The 23554-nt window shown below is 42.0% G+C and overlaps 1 pseudogene; it reads left to right on the top strand.

The window, feature by feature from the left end:
• The first annotated feature begins 97 nt into the window (after window positions 1-97).
• LOC135098259 (uncharacterized) lies at window positions 98-19158 on the top strand (annotated as a pseudogene).
• The last annotated feature ends 4396 nt before the right edge of the window (window positions 19159-23554 follow it).

Genomic DNA, 23554 nt, shown 5'->3' with positions numbered 1-23554 from the left:
GCTAGTTGTCCAAGGAGGAGGCAACAACTTAGTAGAGGCAAGTGCTGAAGACACAGTAAAGGAAGTGATAGAAGCAGTGAGGGCAGCAGAAGAGAAGATGTGTGTGGCTGTGGTGGGGGTCCTGCAGCGCCCACGGGAAGGAGTGCAGCATGAGAGGGTCAGAAGAGAAACGAACCGCAAGATATGCATGGAACTCATGAAGGTCAAGATGGAATGGATGACAGAGAAGAAGGGCAACGTGAGCTTCCTGGACATGGATGGGATCCTCGACCAGGACAAATTCTTCGGGAGAGACGGGGTCCACCTCAACCACAACGTGAATGAGAGGCTAGGACGTCGACTGGCCGAGTGGATGAGGGCGAGGCAGGTGTGTTGTGTGGACGACGCATGATGAGGAGGACCCACTGATGTCAGCAAACATGGAAGAAAAGAGACTAACCAGGCAAGTAAATGTGTGAAGATTGGCTGTATGAATGTGAGAGGATGGGGTGTGGGCAAGTTTGAGGATGTATGCAAGGAGCTCAGGGAGTGGAGGTTTGACTCAGTCGGGCTCACTGAGACTCACCTGAGAGATGATGTACGAATGGAGGGATGCGAGTACGTTATGATTGGAAAGGGGCGTAAGGCACAGGAAACACTGGGAGGAGGCGTAGCCCTACTCTACAAGAAAGAAAGAGGACTGAAAGTAGAGGAGATTGATGTGGGGGAGTGTACAAGTAGTGAGGATGTGCTTGCAGTAAGAGTGGAATGCATGGATGGTCGTGGCAGACCAGAGAAGGTGGTACTGGTGGTAGCGTACATGACTGTCATGGGTGAAAGAGCAGAGAGGGAAAATAGGAGGAAGTATGACATACTTAAGAAAGTTGTGAGAGAGCATGGAGAGGAGAGAGTGCTAGTTATGGGTGACATGAATGCACATGTGGGAATACTGGGGGAACAGGTGAACAGGAATGGTGAAATGCTTGGAGAGTTCCTTGATGAACTGGGGCTGGAAAATCTGAATGTTACTTTGGCTGAGGGGCGTGTGACTTGGAGTGCAAGAGAACAGGAATCGGCAATTGACTACATGTTGGTGAATGGAAGAATGCGTGAAATTGTGTCGCACATGTGGATAGATGAGGATGGTTTGGTTGATATTGTGTCCGATCACAACATGCTAGTTGTGGAGTGCTTGATGCAGGGTGGGAATGAAGTGAAAGTGGCAAGTAAGAAAAAGAAGTGGAGACTGAGAGATGTAGGGTGGGAGAACTTTCAGGTTGATCTGAGTGAGAGAAGCTGGGACGACGAAAGTGTGCATGACGTGGAGCATCTGAATGAGAAACTGGTTGAGGACGTGAGGGGTGCTGCTGAGAACCAGATAGGGTTTGTGAGAGTAGGTAGAAGAAAGAATGTATGTAAACCATGGTGGAATGATGAAATCAGAGCAGCTAGGAAGGAGCGAAAGAGAATGAGTAGACAGTGTAGATGGCTGAGGAAAAAGAGGCATGAAAGCGATGAGGCAGAGAATGAGTATTAGAATGCATGGGCAGCGTATGTGAAGCAGCAGCGGTTGACAAGACGAATGATAATGAATGCTAAAGTGAAGAGTGAAAGGAGAGTGATTCAATTTTTAAGGGAGAAAGGTATGGAAGGTGGCCATGAATGGTACAAGTTCGTGAGAGGTGAGAATATGTCAGGTTAGGTTAGGTTAGGTTTATGTCATCTATAGACGTAGGAATGGGATTAAACACAGCCGAAACTTCTTTATTATCCTCTATCTCATCTATAAGCACAGTAATAGGATTAAACACCATTAAAACCTCATTATTACCCTATATATCACAAATTCACCCCCTTCATGTCATCTATAGATGTAGGAATGGGATTAAACACAGCCGAAACCTCTCTATTACCTCCTATCTCATCTATAAGCGCAAGTATAGGATTAAACACCATTTTTAGCATGAGTAATCCCCTTTTTAGGCACAGGAAGTAATAATAACGCTTCTAACTCCCTTTACAGACTGAAAAACAGATTCAGAACCCCTTAAACTCTCCTAAATAGGATCAGAACCCCTAAAACTCCCCTTGAATAGGATTAGAACCCTTAAAACCCCCTTTGGACCCTTTTTAATGCAATCCAACCCTCCACACAGGCACCGAGAGAGGACTGGAACGGGTGGAGCCTATTTTGAAGTTCCACGTGGGATCAACTCTCCTCCACTGGGCGGCATCGAAGGGTTACGATGACCTGGTGGTTGACCTCCTTGTTCGGGGCTTGTCTGTGAGTGTGTGGGGAGAGAGAGAGAGAGGGGGGGTTGATAATGCAGAAGTGTTGTTAATCTGTCGCTAGAACTGTAAAAATACTCTTGAAAACCCTCGTCACTTCAAGTAGAGCCTTTGGAATGTAGAAATATTGTTAATCTGCCACTAGAACCTTAAAAATACTCTTGAAAGCCCTTGTCACTTCAACTACACAGTCTTTGGAATGTAGAAATCTTGTTAATCTGCCACTAGAACCTTAAAAACACCCTTGAAAACCCTTGCCACTTCAACTAGAGCCTTTGGAATGTAGAAATCTTTGTTAATCTGTCACTAGAACCTTAAAAATACCCTTGAAAACCCTTGCCACTTCAACTAGAGCCTTTGGAATGTAGAAATCTTTGTTAATCTGTCACTAGAACCTTAAAAATACCCTTGAAAACCCTCACCATTTCAACTAGAGCCTTTGGAATGTAGAAATCTTGTTAATCTGCCACTAGAACCATAAAAACACTCTTGAAAACCCTTGCCACTTCAACTAGAGCCTTTGGAATGTAGAAATCTTGTTAATCTGCCACTAGAACCTTAAAAACACCCTTGAAAACCCTTGCCACTTCAACTAGAGCCTTTTGAATGTAGAAATCTTGTTAATCTGCCACTAGAACCTTAAAAACACCCTTGAAAACCCTTGTCACTTCAACTAGAGCCTTTGGAATGTAGAAATCTTGTTAATCTGTCACTAGTACCTTAAAAACACCCTTGAAAACCCTTGCCATTTCAACTAGAAGGAAGAAAGGCTTTTAGTGAGACCCTTGTGTTATGTTGGCACCCTTGACTGCCCCCCACCTAGCCCCCCTGACCAGCACAGTAAACAAAACTTACCTGCCCTTCATAAACAATTACATTTCATCATTCAACTGAAAAAAAACACAAATTAACTTAGTTTTGTTGACATCCACGAGAGAGACAGTTTGTTCAGCCATGTTCACTGTTTCAACCACCACCACCACCACCACCACTACTACCACCACCACCGCCTCTTCTACAGGTGGATGCTTGTGATCGGTTGGGCCACACTCCACTGGGGCTGGCCACCTTTGCCGGCCACACTAGTATTGTCAACACCCTGCTGCAGGAGAACGCCTCTCTTTCTGCTGAAGGTGAGAGAGAGAGAGAGAGAGAGAGAGAGAGAGAGAGAGAGGAATATATAGACAGAAACATAAAAAAAGAGAGAGAGACAGAGTTTGTGTGTTTGTGAGGTAGAGAGAGAGAGAGAGAGAGATTGAGTATGTATTGAGAGAGAGAGAGAGAGAGAGAGAGAGAGAGAGAGAGAGAGAGAGAGAGAGAGAGAGAGAGAGAGACCCCTAACCTAACCTAACCTAACCCAATCTAACCTAACCTAATCTAGCTTAACCTAACCTAACCCAGTCTAACCTAACCTAACCTAACCTAACTTAACCTAACCTAACTTAACCTAACCCAACCTAACCTAACCTAACCTAACCCAGTCTAACCTAACCTAACCTAACCCAACCTAACCTAACTTAACCTAACCTAATGTAACCCAACCTAACCTAACCTAACGTAACCTAACCTAACCCAATCTAACCTAACCTAACCTAACCCAACCTAACCCAATCTAACCTAACCTAGCCTAACCCAACCTAACCTAACCTAACCTAACCCAACCTAACCTAACCTAACCTAAACTAACCTAATCTAACCTAACCTAACCTAGCTTAACCTAACCTAACCTAACCTAACCTAGCTTAACCTAACCTAACCTAACCTAACCTAACCTAACCTAGCTTAACCTAACCTAACCTAACCTAACCTAGCTTAACCTAACCTAACCTAACCTAACCTAGCTTAACCTAACCTAACCTAACCTAACCTAACCCAATCTAACATAACGTAACTTAACCTAACCTAACCTAACCTAACCCAACCTAACCTAATCTACCTTAACCTAACCTAACCTAACCTAATCTAACCTAACCTAACCTAACCTAACCTAGCTTAACCTAACCTAACCTAACCTAACCTAATCTAACCTAACCTAACCTAACCTAGTTTAACCTAACCTAACCTAACCTAACCCAGTCTAACGTAACCTAACCTAACCTAACCTAACCTAACCCAACAGACAAGGACTGGAGGATAATATCTCGTGAGGAGGTTGGTCTCTGCATAGTTCGGGTCATTGAAGAAACTGCCGTGTGTTCTCTTGACGCGGCCAGGTCAGACAGCTTCACCCTGCTCCACCTGGCTGCCCAGCAAGGCTACCCGAACATGATGCATCGGCTTCTGTCCCTGAAGGTGTGCTTAGGGGCGTTTTGGGGTGTTTTTGGAGGTGTTTGTAGTGTTTCGGTTGTGTTGCGGAGGTTAGTGTGTTTTTTTGGGGGTGTTTTTTGGATGTTTAGGGAAATTTGGTGTGTTTTTGGGGGTTTTGGATGTTTTTGGAGTGTTTGCAGTGTTTTTTGGGGTAGTTTTGGGTGTTTTGGGGATGGTTAAAAGTGTTTTTTGGATGTTTGCAGTGGTTTGCGGATAGTTTTGGGTGTTTAAGGGTGCTTTAGGGTGTGTTTTGAATGTGTTTTGCGGTGTTTGGGGTGTGTTTTGGAGTGTTAAAGGGTGTTTTGGAGTGTTTAAGGTTGTTTTTGGGTGTGTAAGGATGTTTTGGGATGTTTTTGGTATGTTTTGGGGATATTTAAGGGTGTTTTGGGATGTTATTGGAGTGTTAAAGGGTGTTTTGGGGTGTTTAAGGTTGTTTTTGGGTGTTTAAGGGTGTTTTGGGATGTTTTTGGTATGTTTTGGGGATATTTAAGGATGTTTTGGGATGTTTTTGGTATGTTTTAGGGATATTCAAGGGTGTTTTGGGATGTTTTTGGTATGTTTTAGGGATATTTAAGGGTGTTTGGGATGTTTTTGGTATGTTTTGGGGATATTTAAGGGTGTGTTGGGATGTTTTTGGTATGTTTTTAGGATATTTAAGGGTGTTTTGGGATGTTTTTGGTATGTTTTTGGGATATTTAAGGGTGTTTTGGGATGTTTTTGGTATGTTTTGGGGATATTTAAGGGTGTTTTGGGATGTTTTGTATATTTTAGGGATATTTAAGGTGTTTTGGTATGTTTTAGGGATATTTAAGGGTGTTTTGGGATGTTTTTGGTATGTTTTAGGGATATTTAAGGGTTTTTTGGGATGTTTTTGGTATGTTTTAGGGATATTTAAGGGTGTTTTGGGATGTTTTTGGTATGTTTTGGGGATATTTAAGGGTGTTTTGGGATGTTTTGTATATTTTAGGGATATTTAAGGTGTTTTGGTATGTTTTAGGGATATTTAAGGGTGTTTTGGGATGTTTTTGGTATGTTTTAGGGATATTTAAGGGTGTTTTGGGATGTTTTTGGTATGTTTTGGGGATATTTAAGGGTGTTTTGGGATGTTTTTGGTATGTTTTGGGTATATTTAAGGGTGTTTTGGGATGTTTTTGGTATGTTTTGGGGATATTTAAGGGTGTTTTGGGATGTTTTGTATATTTTAGGGATATTTAAGGTGTTTTGGTATGTTTTAGGGATATTTAAGGGTGTTTTGGGATGTTTTTGGTATGTTTTGGGTATATTTAAGGGTGTTTTGGGATGTTTTTGGTATGTTTTGGGGATATTTAAGGGTGTTTTGGGATGTTTTTGGTATGTTTTGGGGATATTTAAGGGTGTTTTGGGATGTTTTTGGTATGTTTTAGGGATATTTAAGGGTGTTTTGGGATGTTTTTGGTATGTTTTAGGGATATTTAAGGGTGTTTTGGGATGTTTTTGGTATGTTTTGGGGATATTTAAGGGTGTTTTGGGATGTTTTTGGTATGTTTTGGGGATATTTAAGGGTGTTTTGGGATGTTTTTGGTATGTTTTGGGGATATTTGAGGGTGTTTTGGGATGTTTTTGGTATGTTTTAGGGATATTTAAGGGTGTTTTGGGATGTTTTTGGTATGTTTTAGGGATATTTAAGGGTGTTTTGGGATGTTTTGGAGTGTTATTACCCCTACACAACCCAAACTAACCTAACCTCACAACCTCAAGGTATCACCAGACGTACGCAACAACCAAGGCGAAACCCCGCTGTTTGTCGCGATCCGGAACAACCAGCTGGCCTGCGTTCAACAGCTGATTAATGCTGGCACACGTCTGAACCTCGTCGACAACCGCGGGGGGTCAGCTCTGCACATGGCGGCCAAGAACGGAAATGTGACGGTAATTGATATGCTCCTGATGACGTCCTAGCTGGAGGAGGAGCGGAACGTTGATATTAACCGCTGCAATAAGATCGGTTATACGCCTGTTTACTACGCCATCAATGCCAGCAGGTGAGGGAGGAGGAGGAGGAGTGAGTGAGTGAGTGAGTGAGTGAGGGAGGAGGAGTGGAGGTCTTGACCTTATAAGAGGAGGAGAAAGAGATTTAGAATTTGTACAGGAAGAGGAGGAGGAGGAGGAGTGGAGGTTTAGAGCTTATAACAGGAGGAGAAAGAGATTTAGAATTTGTACAGAAGGAGGAAGAGGAGGAGGTGGAGGAGGAGGAAGAAGAAGAAGATGTTAAAACCACAAAAATCACTCATAAACACTTTAACTTAACAAAAACTCCAACAACACCCAAAAACACCCTTTAAAACCCCCCAAAAAAATAACCATGAGCACTTCAACTTAACAAAAACACACAAAAACACTTTAAAACCACAAAAAAACCCAAAAACACCCATAAACACTTTAATTTAACCAAAACTCCCTAAAACACCCTAAAAAATAACCATAAACACTTCAACTTAACAAAAACACCCAAAAACACCCTTCAAAACCCCAAAAAACACCCCAAAACACTTTAACTTAACAAAAACAACAAAAAAAACATCTTTAAAACTCCACATCCAAACAAAAACACCAACTCAACAAAAACACCCAAAAAACACACAAAAACGCACTTTTAAAACCCCAAAACACCCAAAAACGTTTCAACTCAGCAAAAAACACTTCAAAACACCCAGAAACACTTTTAAACCCAAAAAGACTTTAATTCAACAAAAAACACCAAAAAAAAAACACCAAAAAACACCCCAAACTGAACCAAACCAAACCTAACCTAACCAAAGCAACCCCACAGGTACGACATTGTGCAGCGGTTCCTCGAGTACAGCCTGGTCCGCAAGGTGCATTGCAAGGCGACAAACGGCGAAACACTCCTGCAATTTTACACCGAACGGAACAACTTGGGGCAGTACGACAACGCAGTGGTGTGCGTGCTGGAGTGCGAGAAGCTCCTGCACTCAACCAAGCCTAGCGCGGAGATGTGTCTTCGCGTGCAACTGGGAACGACAGAGGCCAGTTCGAAGGCCCGCGCTCAGCTGCAGGCCATGTACGAGTCGATGAGAGCACAACGCCACTGCTGGAATTTTTGGTTCTTTCTCTCTTGTTTTCTGCTTCCGTCGGTTTTTTACTACCTAGACGTGTACACCGACATTCTGCTGGCGGTGGAGTACCATCAAGATTACCTGAAGAGCATCAATGACTCCGATGTGGTGGGGACGAGGAACATGATGAGTGCTAATCATTCCCTGTCCGAGGAGATGGTGGTGCTGGTGGATGGCGAGGAGGAGGTGAGTGCGTGTGTGTGTTTGTTTGTTGAACTATATGTAAAAGGCTGAAATAAACTCAAAATGCACTCAAATAATACTTAAACACACTTTACCATCCAAAAACACACAACACCAAGAAACACATACTAACACACCCAGACAGCCACATACAAACAGTAACACCCCAAAACACCCAAATTACCCAGAAACACATTTTGTCACCCCAAAACATCTCATAAAACATCCCAAGATGTCCAAAAACACACAAAAAACACAAAAAAGACACTCAAAAACCCACAAAAACACACAAAACCCACAAAAACTCACAAAACACCCACAAAAACACTCAAAAATACCCCACTAACACTCAAAAACACACAAAAACTGAAAAACACACAAAAAACACTGAAAAGTACCCCAAAAAGCACTCTAAAACATCCAAAACACACAAAAACACCCCAAAACACAAAAAAACACAAAAAAAACACCCTACACACACACACACACACACACACATTTACCCATCTCTCTAAAAACCCCTCAATGTCTCCCTCCCTCTCTCTCCCAGGAAGCAGGATTCCTCGCCAACCTAACAGACAACCCAGACAAGATCAATTTCCTACTCACCGTTTTCTTCATCCTGCTGCTAATTACCCTGTTGTCCACTTGGAATCTGTACATTCATGTGACGCAGCAAGATATCCTTCCCATTTTCAAACTGCTACCTTCGTTTTTGCGTGTATCGTTGTAAACGCTCATATTTCTCACCCCCCTGGCCCCCGTCATGGCGTACCTCGAAAATACTTACGCGCAGATGAAGCACATGAACGTCACAGTGCGTCAGATGCAGGAGGTTGGGGTATGTACTGTCTATGGGGTGCTTTGGGGTGAATGTGTGCGTTTTGGGGTGTTTTTGGTTTGTTTTTGGTGCTTTTTGGGTGTGTTTGGGGTGTTTTGGTGTGTTTTGGATGTTTTGGGGTGTTTTGGGGTGTTTTTGGGTATGTGGGGTGTTTTTGGGTGTTTTTGGGGTGTTTTTGGGTGTGTTTTGGTTTGTTTTGGAGTGTTTTTCAATATTTTTGGGGTGTTTGGTGTGTTTTTGGGGTGTTCAAGGGTGTTCTTGGGTGTTTTTGGAATATTTTTCTGGGGTGTTTTGTATATTTTAAGGTGTTTTTTAGTGTTTAAGGGTGTTTGGGTGGGAGTTTCCAAGTGGATAGGGTTTTTTTTTAGTTTGAGTTGATAGGTGTTTTTTTTTTTTATTTATTTAATTATTTTATTTTTATTTATTTGTTTTGTTTATTTTATTTATTTATTTTTTTTTTTTTTTTTGTGGGAGCTCTGTGTGTGTGTGTGTGTGTGTGTGTGTGTGTGAGGTTAAAAGAGGAGGAGAAGGAGGAGGGAGAGAGGAAGGGAGGGAGGGAAGGTAGATATTGAGAAAACTTACTTAAAATTCTCTCTCTCTCTCTCTCTCTCTCTCTCTCTCTCTCTCTCTCTCTCTCTCTCTCTCTCTCTCTCTCTCTCTCTCTCTCTCTCGCACACACCATGATAACAAAAATAACAATAATAACAGTAATAATTCCTGTAATCCAACCTAACCCAAGCTAACATACACCCCCCCTACCCCTTTGCCCCCTATCCCCCTTGCCCCCTACCCCCCTCTCCCCCCCAGGTTGATAACAAAGAGAGGCACAACCCGCCAGTGGGGGGGTTGCCTCTGAGCCCAGCAACTCACTCTTCCCCCCTTCACAGCGCAAGGTACTGGGGTCAAGTCAGGTTGGATCGGGTCGGGTCGGGTTGGGTCTGGTCAGGTTGGGGGCGTTTTTAAATGGTTGGGGTTTGGTTAGGTTAGGTTGTTGTTGTTGTTGTTGTTGTTGTTGTTGTTGTTGTTGTTGTTGTTGTTTGTTTTTTACTTAATTTCTCTCTCTCTCTCTCTCTCTCTCTCTCTCTCTCTCTCTCTCTCTCTCTCTCTCTCTCTCTCTCTCTCTCTCTCTCTCTCTCTCTCTCTCTCTCTCTCTCTCTCTCTCTCTCTCTCTCTCTCTCTCTCTCTCTCTCTCTCTCTCTCTCTCTCTCAGTATATTAGTATTGTTATGTAGAACTACTACTACTACTACTACTACTACTACTAAATAAATCCCCAATAGTAGCTTGTTATATTCTACTATTATTATTATTATTATTATTATTATTATTATTATTATTATTATTATTATTATTATTATTATTATTATTATTACACTTTTGATGTATATATATTTAATTTTTCTGTGTGCATGGGTGTATGTGTGTGTATTTTGAAATCTTTGGGGTATGATGTTGACACACACACACACACACACACACACACACACACACACACACACACACACACACACACACACACACACACTAAAACACCCAAAAAACACTGTTATTCACCTCCAAACACCGCAAAACACACCAAAACACCCCAAAAACACCCCATAAACACCAAAACAGTCCAAAACTCACCCAAACACACTTATTCATTTTCCTTTATCCTTTCAACACTCAGTCCCCTTCAAACACCCCAAAAACACCCCAAAAACACTTCCAAACACACCCAAAACACTCCTAAACACACCCAAACACACTTATTCATTTTCCTTTACCCTTTAAACGCTCAGTCCCCTTCAAACACCGCAAAAACACCCCAAAAACACTTCCAAACACACCCAAAACACCCCCAAACACACCCAAACACACTTATTAATTTTCCTTTACCCTTTAAACACTCAGTCCCCTTCATACACCCAAAAACACCCCAAAAACACTTCCAAACACACCCAAAACACCCCCAAACACACCCAAATACACTTATTCATTTTCCTTTATCCTTTAAACACTCAGTCCCCTTCAAACACCCCAAAAACACCCAGAAACACTCCAAAAACACCCATTTTCTATTTCATCCACCCCTGACTTAACTTAGGCCAGAAATTTAAAAAATACCCTTAAATACCCAAAAACACTGTAAAAACACCTCAAAACACCCATTTTCTATTTCATCCATCCCTAACTTAACTAACCTAGCCAAAACACCCAAAAACATACCCAAAAACACACCAAAAACACCTCAAAACACCCATTTTCTAATTTAGTTACCCCTTAAATTAACATAACCTAGTGAAAAAACACCAAAAATACCTTTAAATGCCCCAAAACACCCAAAAACCATCATTTAACACCAAAAAACACCCCAATAACACCCAAAAACCACCATTAAACACCAAAAAACACCCAAAAACAATACCAGGCGCACTGTACATCTCCTCAGACTCACCCAGGACTAACGCAGGCACTCTTACAGGTGGACTCGAAATCGTACAACAGCTTCCCCCCCCCCACGGGCCTACCAAGACCTACCGGCACCACATGAGGGACATGGAGATCAGAAAATATTATGACCTTAAGCATGTCGCGCAGATGAGGGTCGCAATCACCAACGTCATGGAGGCCACACTCGAGTCGGCCTTTCAGTTAATTCTGCAGCTGTATATCGTTGGGACGCATTACACTGAGTTGGACCAGGTGCGTTTGTGTGTGTGTTTGTGGGTGTTTGTGGGTGTGTGGGGGTGTTTTGGTTTAAGTACAAAAAAACAAAAACAAACACCCTGAAACACCCTAAAACACCTCTAAAACACCCAGAAACATCCCAAAACACACAAAAACACCAAAAAACACACTGAAACACCCAAAAACACCCCAAAAACACCCAAAAATACCCAAAACACTCAAAAACTACAAAAACACCAATTAGTACTCTAAAAACACCCAAAAACACCACAAAACACCCAAAACCACCCAAAAACATCACAAAACATCCCAAGACACCCAAAAACACCTAAAAAACACACAAAAACACCCAAGACAACCACTCCATCATCCCCAACCCTTCTCCTCCTCCTCCTCTTCCTCCTACAACCACAACTAACACCACAACTTTCCCACAACAGGTTAAGGACGTGACACTGGGCAGCATCCTGTCTTTTGTCACCACTGGGCCACAACACACAGCTCTCCAAACCGGTGTTCTCTGTCCTCATCTCCCTTGTGTCCCTCACCTGGTCCTTCACATCCTACCACAGGTTCTCCAAACTCGGAGGGCTGACTATTTTAAACGCACTGCCCCTCCTGTTCGCAATATTCTTCCAGGTATGATTCTTAGGGCCGGTTTAATTGTGTATCTTGTGTTTTTAAGTGTGTTTGGGTTTGTGAAAGTGTTTTTTTTGGTTTGTGTGTGTTTTTTTGGGTGTTTTGGGGTGTTTTTGGGTGTTTAAGGGTGTTTAAGGGTGTTTTTTTTGGTGGAGGGGTATTTAAGGATGTTATTGGGTGTTTTTGGGTGTTTTTGGGATATTTAAGGGTGTTTTTGGGTGTTTTTGGGTATATAACGGTGTTTAAGGGTGTTTTTGGGTGTTTGGGATATTTAAGGGTGTTTTTTGGGTATTAAAGGGTGTTTTTTGGGTATTTTTGGGATATTTAAGGGTGTTTTTGGGTGTTTTTGGTTATTTTTGGGGTGTTTAGTGTGTTTAAGGATGTTTTGGGGTGTTTTTGGTGTGTTTTTGGGGTGTTTAAGGGTGTTTTTTTATCTGCTTGTGAATTTTGATGGTGTTTTTTATCTTAAGTAAATTTTGGTGTTTAAATTTTTTTTTTTACTTATTTATTCATTTATTTATTAATTTATTTTTTGTTTGTGTGTGTGTGTGTGTGTGTGTGTGTTTAGGTATAATTATGAGTTTCAAATAGTAATAGTAACAATAATAATAATAATAATAATAGTAGTAGTAATAATAATAATAATAATAATAATAATAATAATAATAATAATAATGTGTCCGCAGGTGGTGTCCCGCGCCATTGCCTGTACGGTGTTCACCCTGGCACACACGTGGAAGGTGTTTGTGGTGTTGGGTGTACACTTTGTGGTGGTGCTGGTGTTTAAACTCAAGCTGGAGGAGAGGTGAGTGTGTGTGTGTGTGTGTGTGTGTGGCAGGTGACACAAGGACACACACAAGCTAAACACTATGAAACAAACACTATAATTCACAACACACCTAAAAGACACCCCAAAATACCTAAAACACCCCAGAACACCCAAAAAACATGCCCAAAACACCCAAAAAAACATCTTTAAACACCCTTAAACACACCAAAAACACCCAAGAATTACCAAAAACACCAAAAAAACTCCAAATATACTCCAAAAACACCCAAAACACCAAAAAACACCTATAAACACCCCAAAAACACACTAAAACACCAAAACACCCAAAAACACCCATAAAAACCCATAAAAAAAAAAAAAAACCCAACAACACATTAAAAGACCCCGTTTTCTTTCACCCGCAGTTCAGTGTTGCCAGTACGCACACCGTTTTACTGTTGCCAGTGTTTTTTCATGTACCTGCGTCCATATTTCTACGTTTTCCTTGGCACCATTGCTTCTACGCTAGTGTACTTCAGGTTGGAGAGGCCCTCGGCTGTCAAAAAGCAGAGGGCGCGTCGTCATTCAACCGTAGTGATACAGGTGAGGCTGCAGTGAGGTTAGGTCAGGCTGGGTTAGGTTAAGTTACGTTAAGTTACGTTAAGTTAGGTTAAGTCATGTTAGGTTTGATATTGAAGCAGTATTCAATGACTTAAGCTAACACAAATTTTTCATTCTCTCCCTCCCTTCCCCCCATCGCTGCTATCTCACCCCCTACCCCCCCACAGGTGTTGTTTTTAGTCCTAGCCTTCATCGAGAACCTAGTGATGCTTGCCTTGGGGATCTGCTGGCTGGACGACAAATACTTTCATCATACGACACTTTCAAATACGACACTTTCATCATAATTTCTGCTGTCCTGTGTGCCATCAGCTACCTCACTGGCGTTATACTACATGCTGTGTACTATAGGTGAGTCTGTGGCTGTGTCCGAGTCATGCTGTGTGTGTTTGTGGTCTTCGTGTGGGTGTGTGAAGATGTGTTGCAGTGCTGGTGGCTGTGTGTTGGCTGTGTGAGTCTGTGGCTGTGTTTGAGTGATGCTGTGTGGGTGTGTGAAGGTGTGTTGCAGTGCTGGTGGCTGTGTGTTGTCTGTGTGAGTCTGTGGCTGTGTTTGAGTGATGCTGTGTGGGTGTGTGAAGGTGTGTTGCAGTGCTGGTGGCTGTGTGTTATCTGTGTGAGTCTGTGGCTGTGTTTGAGTGATGCTGTGTGGGTGTGTGAAGGTGTGTTGCAGTGCTGGTGGCTGTGTGTTGGCTGTATGAGTCTGTGGCTGTGTTTGAGTGATGCTGTGTGGGTGTGTGAAGGTGTGTTGCAGTGCTGGTGGCTGTGTGTTGTCTGTGTGAGTCTGTGCTGTTGCTTATCATCACTATGCGAAAAAAAAAAAAAAAAAAACACCAAAACACACCAAAACACCCATAAAACACACCCAAAAACACCCAAAAACACACCACAACACACCAAAACACCAAAAAAAACACCAAAAAACACCCCACTAACCTTCTGCACCCCAACAGCTGCTTCGGCCATCCATGGGTGGACATCAACGGACCATCAGTGCACCGGGACGCAGACAAGGGGACCCTGGTATTGTCATATTACCAGCAAGGCAAGGTGTCAAAATGGGCCATAAATTCTTGTTGTAACATTGAACATCACACAGAAATGCCATCTGATTTAATGCCTGGCTTTATTTTAGGTAAAGATATGGCCAGAAGCAAGGAGGTGGACTGGGATAACTTGTAGAGGCCCTGGGGGGGATTGTAGAGTCTGTGGGGGACTTCTGGTGACTCTGGGGAGATTGTGGAGCCTCTGGGGAGATTGTGGTGACTCTGGGAAGATTGTGGTGATGCTTGGGGAGCTTCTGAAGACTCTGGTTAACCTGTGGAAGCCCTGGGTAGCTTTTGAAGGGTCTTGTTAACCTGTAGAAGCCCTGGGTAGCTTGTGAAGGGTATAGTTAACCTGTGGAAGGCCTGGTGGGCTAGTATAGGGTCTGGTTAACCTGTGGAAAGGTTGGTGGTCTTGTAAAGAGTCTGGTTAACCTGTGGAAGGCCTGGGTAGCTTGTGAAGGCTCTGGTTAACCTGTGGAGGCCCTGGGTAGCTTGTGAAGGGTCTGGATAACCTGTGGAAGGCCTGGTGGGCTTGTGAAGGTTTTGGTTAACCTGTGGAAAGCATGGTGGGCTTGTAAAGGCTCCCCTGTGGGAGCCCTGGGTAGCTTCTGAAGGCCCTGGTTAACCTGTGGAAGGCCTGGTGGGCTTGTAAAGGCTCTGGTTAACCTGTGGAAGGCCTGGGTAGCTTGTGAAAGGTCTCGTTAACCTGTGGAAGCCCTAGATAGCTTGTAATGGCTCTGGTTTACCTGTGGAAGCCTTGAGTAGCTTGTGAAGGGTCTGGTTAACCTGTGGAAGCCCTGGGTAGCTTGTGAGGGGTCTGCTTAACCTGTAGAAGCCCTGGGTAGCTTATGAAGGGTCTGCTTAACCTGTGGAAGGCCTGGGCAGCTTGTGAAGGGTCTGGTTAACCTGTAGAAGCCCTGGGTAGCTTATGAAGGGTCTGGTTAACCTGTGGAAGGCCTGGGCAGCTTGTGAAGGGTCTGGTTTACCTGTAGAAGCCCTGGGTAGCTTATGAAGGGTCTGGTTAACCTGTGGAAGGCCTGGGCAGCTTGTGAAGGGTCTGGTTAACCTGTGGAAGCCCTGGGCAGCTTGTAAAGGGTCTGGTTAACCTGTGGAAGGCCTGGTGGGCTTATGAAGGGTCTGGTTAACCTGTGGAAGGCCTGGGCAGCTTGTAAAGGGTCTGGTTTACCTGTAGAAGCCCTGGGTAGCTTATGAAGGGTCTGCTTAACCTGTGGAAGGCCTGGGCAGCTTGTGAAGGGTCTGGTTAACCTGTGGAAGGCCTGGTGGGCTTATGAAGGGTCTGGTTAACCTGTGGAAGACCTGGGCAGCTTGTAAAGGGTCTGGTTAACCTGTGGAAGGCCTGGGCAGCTTGTGAAGGGTCTGGTTAACCTGTGGAAGGCCTGGGCAGCTTGTGAAGGGTCTGGTTAACCTGTGGAAGGCCTGGGCAGCTTGTGAAGGGTCTGGTTAACCTGTGGAAGGCCTGGGCAGCTTGTAAAGGGTCTGGTTAACCTGTGGAAGGCCTGGGCAGCTTGTAAAGGGTCTGGTTAACCTGTGGAAGGCCTGGGCAGCTTGTAAAGGGTCTGGTTAACCTGTGGAAGGCCTGGGCAGCTTGTAAAGGGTCTGGTTAACCTGTGGAAGGCCTGGGCAGCTTGTAAAGGGTCTGGTTAATCTCTAAATGACTGTTACAATGTTCAGACTGCCATAATTCTGAAATGACTCAATTTGTGAGCAGCTGGTGAATCTGTGTGTGTGTGTGTGTGTGTGTGTGTGTGTGTGTGTGTGTGTGAGAGAGAGAGAGAGAGAGAGAGAGAGATTGTGTGAGTGTGTGTGTACTACTACTACCACCACCACCACCACCACCATCACCAGCACAAAAGAATTCAAAGGAAGAAACAAAACCACAGCCCCAAACAAACAAACAAACAAACAAACAAACACCACAGCAAGTGACCTCACCAGGGCCACAGCATTCAGTGAGGGGTCAATCTAGTCACAGAAAGGTCACAGGAAGGTCACAGCGAGGCCTAACCTAACCTTACTTGTTCAAACACACACACACACACACACACACACACACACACACACACACACACACACACACACACACACACACACACACACACACACACACACACACACACTCTCTCTCTCTCTCTCTCTCTCTCTCTCTCTCTCTCTTCCATTGAGATGTGTATATATTAGTATAAGTGTGTGTGTGTGTGTGTGTGTGTGTGTGTGTGTGTGTGTGTGTGTGTGTGTGTGTGTACTTTTTCCTTACATAGAGAGAGAAAGTTATTATTATTATTTTCATTCTTCTTCTTCTTCTTCTTCTTCTTTCGTATTATTGTTCCTATTATTATTGTCCCTATTATTATTATTATTATTATTATTATTATTATTATTATTATTATTATTATTATTATTATTATTGTGACAGCATTTAATCGCATAATTTCCGAGGCTGTGTGTGTGTGTGTGTGTGTGTGTGTGTGTGTGTGTGTGTGTGTGTGTGTGTGTGTATGTGCGTGCGTGCGTGCGTTCCATTCCGTCTAACACTTATAATTCCAAGTAGTCAGGATTAGTTCGTTTAAGTTTTAATCTTCACTACTACTACTACTACTACTACTACTACTACTACTACTATTTTGTGTGTGTGTGCGTGTGTGTGTGTTTTAATTGTTTATTTGTTTGTTTGTTTTCAATATTGCAAAGAAAAACGCATTTATTTTTTTTACTTTAGAGAGAGAGAGAGAGAGAGAGAGAGAGAAAAAAAAAAGTGTGTCATAGAAAACGAGTATTATTTCAACCGGTACTTAAATATTTCTGTAATTATTTACTTAACAAACGTGTACTTAAGTGTGTGTGTGTGTGTGTGTGTGTGTGTGTGTTTTGGTGATAAGAGACTAGCGATTATTTCTTTAATATGTGTGTGTGTGTGTGTGTGCGTGTGTGTGTGCGAGAGAGTCTCTCTCTCTCTCTCTCTCTCTCTCTCTCTCTCTCTCTCTCTCTCTCTCTCTCTCTCTCTCTGTGTGTGTGTGCGTGTGTGTGTGTGTTTGAGTGCAATAAAAAATCGTACATTACATATACACACACACACACACAGTATAATTACCGTATTTGATGGCTCATAAGACGCACGGGCTCATAAGACGCACCCAGTTCTGGCATGTATTGAAATAGAAAAAAACAAAAATTAACAGATTTAGGCTATCGATATGAAGTCAAGGAATTCAAGCGACATTTGAAGACTCTCACGTGCATTTAGATCACTATTAGATACCAATACTCAGCATTTAAAAGTTTAATTTATGCTAGCAGCTTACTTGTTCTTTTTGGGGTTTTGTTGAGGCTGTGATGGCCGTGACATCACAGCCTGGCGTCCCAAAGGTGTGGTATACAGGTAGTGTTTCAGACTAGATACAGTGGAGGTGGTTGGATTTCTGGAGTCAAATCTTGGTAAGGTTGCGGGCCTTGAAAGCCAGAACGTAATGGTTCGGTTGAGGGTATTGAAAGACAAGATTGTACCAATCCTGCTGACGTGTAAACACAATCTTCTTATTGGTATTTTAGTTGGGGCCATGCAGACTGTGATGTCACAGCCTCTAGTGCCCAAAAGGTGTGGTAAGCAGGGGAGTTTCAGTCTTAATGCGGTTCAGCTGAATGTAAACATTAACTGCACCTAGCTCTTGGCGGCACCATTAACTGAGGGACTACAGTGATAATAAAATTTTTTCATACTTTATTTTTTAGCATCTTTCACATGTAATTCTTCGCCAAAAACGAATCATTTTCTCAGTTGGAGGTGGACCAAAATGCCTAGCAGCAGCTCTGTTGCCGTTTTCCTTAGCATATTGTATTACTTGTAGCTTGTATGCAATTGTGTAATTGTGTCGTTTTTTTTACTCCATCATGTTGTGTAATAAAATCTGGAAGTTTTAAACACTCTTGCATAAGCTATTACATGAATATTATGCAGATCATCACCTCAAGCCAGCCTATCCCATGACACTCAATTCCTTTATAGAAGAAATATTCGTTCTCAAGGTGTATTAGTCTATTTTCATAAAAGAAAAGTTTCTCTAGCTTCAATCTTTTTCATATGTATGCAAAGCAAGAATGTTAAAAAGATAGGTTCAATTTTAATTGTATGAAAGTGTGGCTATTGTCTTACCTCAATCAGTAACGGCGTCACACTCGGTGTCACCGAATACGTCACGTCGGAGCGCAACCGACCGCGTTTGTTTTGAAAAACGTGGTGCACCATCTCCACCTTGCCAGAACCTTCTCCACAAATCCAACCAGCTCCATCACATCTAGTCTAATATTATAATTGGATACCTCACCTTTGGGGCATCAAAGGCTGTGACATCACAACCTACACTGCCCCAACAAAACTCCAAGAAGAAGTGGTGCATGGTTAAGCAAATTCTTCCTGACTGGTCAAAGTCTATGTGGATTACCAGTAAGTATGAGATACTACACATTGGTACCTTGAAAGAAAGAGCATTTTGTGGCGTACTACCAATCATGACTTTATTTAGTTGTGCAAAGACATCTGTGGTTTGAATTTAGAGCCTCTGTTGCCGTAGACTTGTAACCTATTACTGCCTCAAAGTTGGACCTTTGCCTCATTGGACGCAGGCTAATTTACTGACCCTTTTTCTGAGAAAAAAGTAGCGTCTTATGAGCCATCAAATACGGTAAGCTTATCTTTATACATACAGAATACTGGTCATGATCTTTATAAACTTAACCTACACACACACACACACACATACGAAACTATTACTTGTAGAGAGAGAGAGAGAGAGAGAGAGAGAGACTGTGTGTGTGTGTGTGTGTGTGTGTGTGTGTTGATCTATTCTTTATTTCAAGTTGTCTTAGTAAAATATTTCAAGTTGTATCAATATTGTCAAAAAAAAAACTTAAATAATTAAAATATGTTGTTTTGTATGAATTTGTCAAAGAAAATAAATAAATAAAATAAATTCATTAAACTGAAGACCACAAATGTACTTAAGCTGAATGATAAGAGGCAAATGATTATGAAGAAATGAAAAAAGTGAGGAAAATTATGAAAAAAGACAAATATACCTTAAAAAAACTGTGTGTGCAAAATATTCCGAAAAAATGGAAAAAAATGAAAATTATGAAAAAAAAACAAATATACTTAAAAAAAACTTTGTGTGCAAAAGATTCCGAAAAAATGAAAAAAAAGGCAAATTATGAAAAAAACAAACATACTTAAAAAAAAACCCTTGTGTGTGTGTGTGTGTGTGTGTGTGTGTGTGTGTGTGTGTGAGGAAATAAAAACTTTGATAATCTTAATGAAAATATCAGTGTTTTTTTCCTGTTTAGTTTAAGAGGTGAAAATAATTGTAGCTTTAAATTGGATATTTCTCATTCATTCATTTGTTTGTTTGTTCTGAGCCTATAGAGGAAAACTTAGGCCTATACAGGGTGGGGGAAAAGGCTAGACAAGAGAGAAATTATGCACACACACACACACACACACACACACACACACACACACACACACACACACACACACACACACACACACACACACACACACACACACACACACACACATACAAACAAACTGCTAGCCTCTCTCTCTCTCTCTCTCTCTCTCTCTCTCTCTCTCTCTCTCTCTCTCTCTCTCTCTCTCTCTCTCTCTCTCTCTCTCTCTCTCTCTCTCTCTCTCTCTCTCTCTCTCTCTCTCTCTCTCTCTCTCTCTCTCTCACACACACACACACACACACACACACAAGGAGGGAAAGCAGCCATATGTAAAAATTGATGTTTTAATTGTCTTTAAGTTTAGATCAAGTTGGGAGAGACAAATTTAATAAACTTAATGCTTACTGGAAATGTAAAGCACACACACACACACACACACACATACACACATTCTGTTTATGTTTTGTAATGTCCTGAAGTGAATGACGCTCAAATATTAGCCATAGGAGGTAGATTAGTTTATTTGTTTTGTGTGGAGTTTTGAAGGTTTATTTTGCAGTGGTTTGGATTTTATTGAAGGAAATGCGTCGCTGTGTAGGAGTTTCTGCTACGGAATTCCTCTGATGACCGTCCTTCTTTCCGACTAAAAATGAATAATTACGATACTTTCCCTAGCCATTCAATGTGTGCAGTGGCTAAGTGGAGGGAGGATGTTGTCTTGCCCTCACTACAGTACTCGTTAGCAAGTTACTTCGCGCTTCGTTATCCCAGCCACCGTAAGTCCCATTAGTTGTCTAAGTGTTCTGGTCTCCCTGTCACTCATCAACAGAATCACGGCCTTTGGTGAACACACTGGCATTGCTAATAAGATAGGAAGCTGCCACGCGTGATTTGGAAAATAGAATGTGATGTGATGTATTCGATATTAGCTACTGTTTTTGTTTTGTAATGCAGTTTAGTACAGAGCAGAAATTCGTGTTACCAAATGGTCCAGCGTCTTATTTTTAACTTTTATAAATTTCTAGAGATCTATTTAGGTTTTCAGAGGTATTTTCGTGACTCTAGGAAAAAAAGAATCCAGCTTTACGTGTTTCTTATGTAATTCAACTTATTACACAACAGGAATCCGTGTTATCATATCTTCCCGCGTCTTATCTGAACTTTTATCATGTTCTGGTCTGTTATTTAGGTTTTCAAAGGCATTTTCATGACTAGCACAAAAATCCATCTATTCTTGTTTGTTCTGTAATTTTTATATAACAGAAGAGAAACTCGTATCCTCAAACGATCTGGCGTCTTATCTTTCTTAATTTTTATCAGGTTCTAGTAGAAATTATGTACGTTTTTATGTTTCTGGGTAAAAAAGAAAACATCTATCTTCCCTGTTTATTCTGTAATTCATTTAACTACAGCAGAACAAGAACAACATGCTAAAACATTCCGGTTGCGTTGCGAGAAGTTTTGTGGAGCAGAGTTGTGAAATATTGTCTGCTGCTGAATTACTGACATGTCCTTAAGCTTCACCTATATTGTAATAGCACGTTTTTCTTGATTTCTGGCCTGGTGTTCTAGAGTGTATGGTGTCTTATATAGGGAACAGTGAGAAAGGACCTTCACTCCTCTCCCTGTGGTTCAGTGGCTGATGTCTCTTCTTATTTTTTTTCTTCTCCCTCGTCACTCGGTCAAGGAAACAGAGTCGCCCCCTTTAAAAGATAAAATCCCTCTGTAACCTGGCTTTGGTCTGTATGACATCAAATCGCTCCACTCCCTCCCTTATCCACTCTTTAAATTCCCTTATACTCTTTACCCAATCTTAATAACCCTAGGAACACTTCAGCAATATAATATCTTAAGAGTCTTCTGTGGAATCAACTCAGACAGGTTTGAATTACTTGAATCGCGCTGACACACCTTCTCCTCACACTCCGTCTCTTAAACGTCCTTTAAATTCCCCTATACTCTTTACCCAAGCTTATTAACCCCACAGACAATGGATAGATGACTGTTCCAGTCATCTATCACTCTCCTTTTTAAATTTAACTGCAATGCTTGAACCCATTATTTCTTGTCCTGTCCTGATTACTATTATAACCGTGGGGAAACATTTCACCTCAAAAAATAGTCAGGATAAGGAAGTGAAGCATTTAAGTGAAGCCTTTGTGTGTCTGTAATAATGTGTCTTTAATTGTGTGTGTGTGCATTTTGTGACACCAAACCCTATATTTGCTCCTTAACGTTACTATTATCATTAGTCTATGTTTTATAATACCATGCTTATATTTCAGCCTTGTCTACATTTTGCAGTGCCATGTCTTTTCTTTGACTTTTAAAATTTTTTTTTTTATGTAGGAGGGACACTGGCCAAGGGCAACTAAAATCCAATAAAAAAATGTCCACTGAGATGCCAGTCTCATAAAAGGGTCCAAAGCAGTAGTCAGAAATTGAAGTATAAGTGTGTTGAAACCTCCCTCTTGAAGGAATTCAAGTCATAGGAAGGTGGAAATACAGAAGCAGGCAGGCCTTTGTGTGTCTGTAATAATGTGTCTTTATCTCTGTGTGTGCATTTTGTGACACCAAGTCCTATATTTGGTCCTTAACGTTACTATTATCACTAGTTAGCCTTGAAACTAGAAGGACAAGAAGGGAAGAGACGCAACATTTCTCCGTTGTTGACAAAATCGTCACAGAACAGCTTCCTCTTGCCCTCCGAACACACTTGCTTCTCCTCCTCAGTGGTGGTGCAGGGGAACAGAAGCCCTGCGGAGGAAGAACACTTGTAATGTCTGTTTATAATCAATAGGTGGACTGAGTTAGGTTAGTTAATATTTGATGTTAGTATCTGAGAATTTTTTTACCTTTTCTTCTTCTCTTTGTGTGTTTATTCCCCGTGTCTCTCCGACCTGTCTCTTGATATTTCTCTCATACCCTCTTTCCTTACCTCTCCTCGTCCCCCTCTCTCTCTCTCTCTCTCTCTCTCTCTCTCTCTCTCTCTCTCTCTCTCTCTCTCTCTCTCTCTCTCTCTCTCTCTCTCTCTTTCTCTCTCCTTTTCCTCTTATCTCTCCCTGTCATTTATTCCAGCACTGTCTTCTGTGAGCTGTGTGTCTGTGCGTCTCTTAAGATTTCCTTCAAAGAGGTTAGACAACAGCAGGAATGTCTCTGTCTATTTTCCTCTCCCTGCCTTCCTCCCTTATTTTCCTTCTCTCATCCCTCCCTCTGTGTTTTCTATTTATTTTCTGTGTCTCAAAGATTTCCTTCAAAGGGATGGTGATGCTAAGAAACTTTATCTGTTTCTCCTCAATTGTGTCGCATGAAATTGTCAATAGATATATGCCAGTCAATCAAGAAACACCACTGCCAGAGAGAGAGAGAGAGAGAGAGAGAGAGAGAGAGAGAGAGAGAGAACTAAATATCACTACTGTATTCTTATTCCTTCTCATATGCATTTTATAACTGTTGATGCACTCCTCCTCCTCCTCCAACTCCTCCTCCTCCTCCTCCTCCTCCTCCTCCTCCTCCTTCTCCTCCTCCTCCTCCTCCTCCTCCTCCTCCTCCTCCTCCTCCTCCCAATCTATTTCCTATTGTAATATTCTTATCTTCTCCTCCTCCTCCTCCTTGCATTTTTCTTTCTTATCCAAACA

Source organism: Scylla paramamosain, unplaced genomic scaffold, assembly GCF_035594125.1.
Source record: "Scylla paramamosain isolate STU-SP2022 unplaced genomic scaffold, ASM3559412v1 Contig52, whole genome shotgun sequence".
In the NCBI taxonomy this organism is placed as follows: domain Eukaryota; kingdom Metazoa; phylum Arthropoda; class Malacostraca; order Decapoda; family Portunidae; genus Scylla; species Scylla paramamosain.
This window is presented reverse-complemented; position numbering and strand designations above follow the sequence as displayed.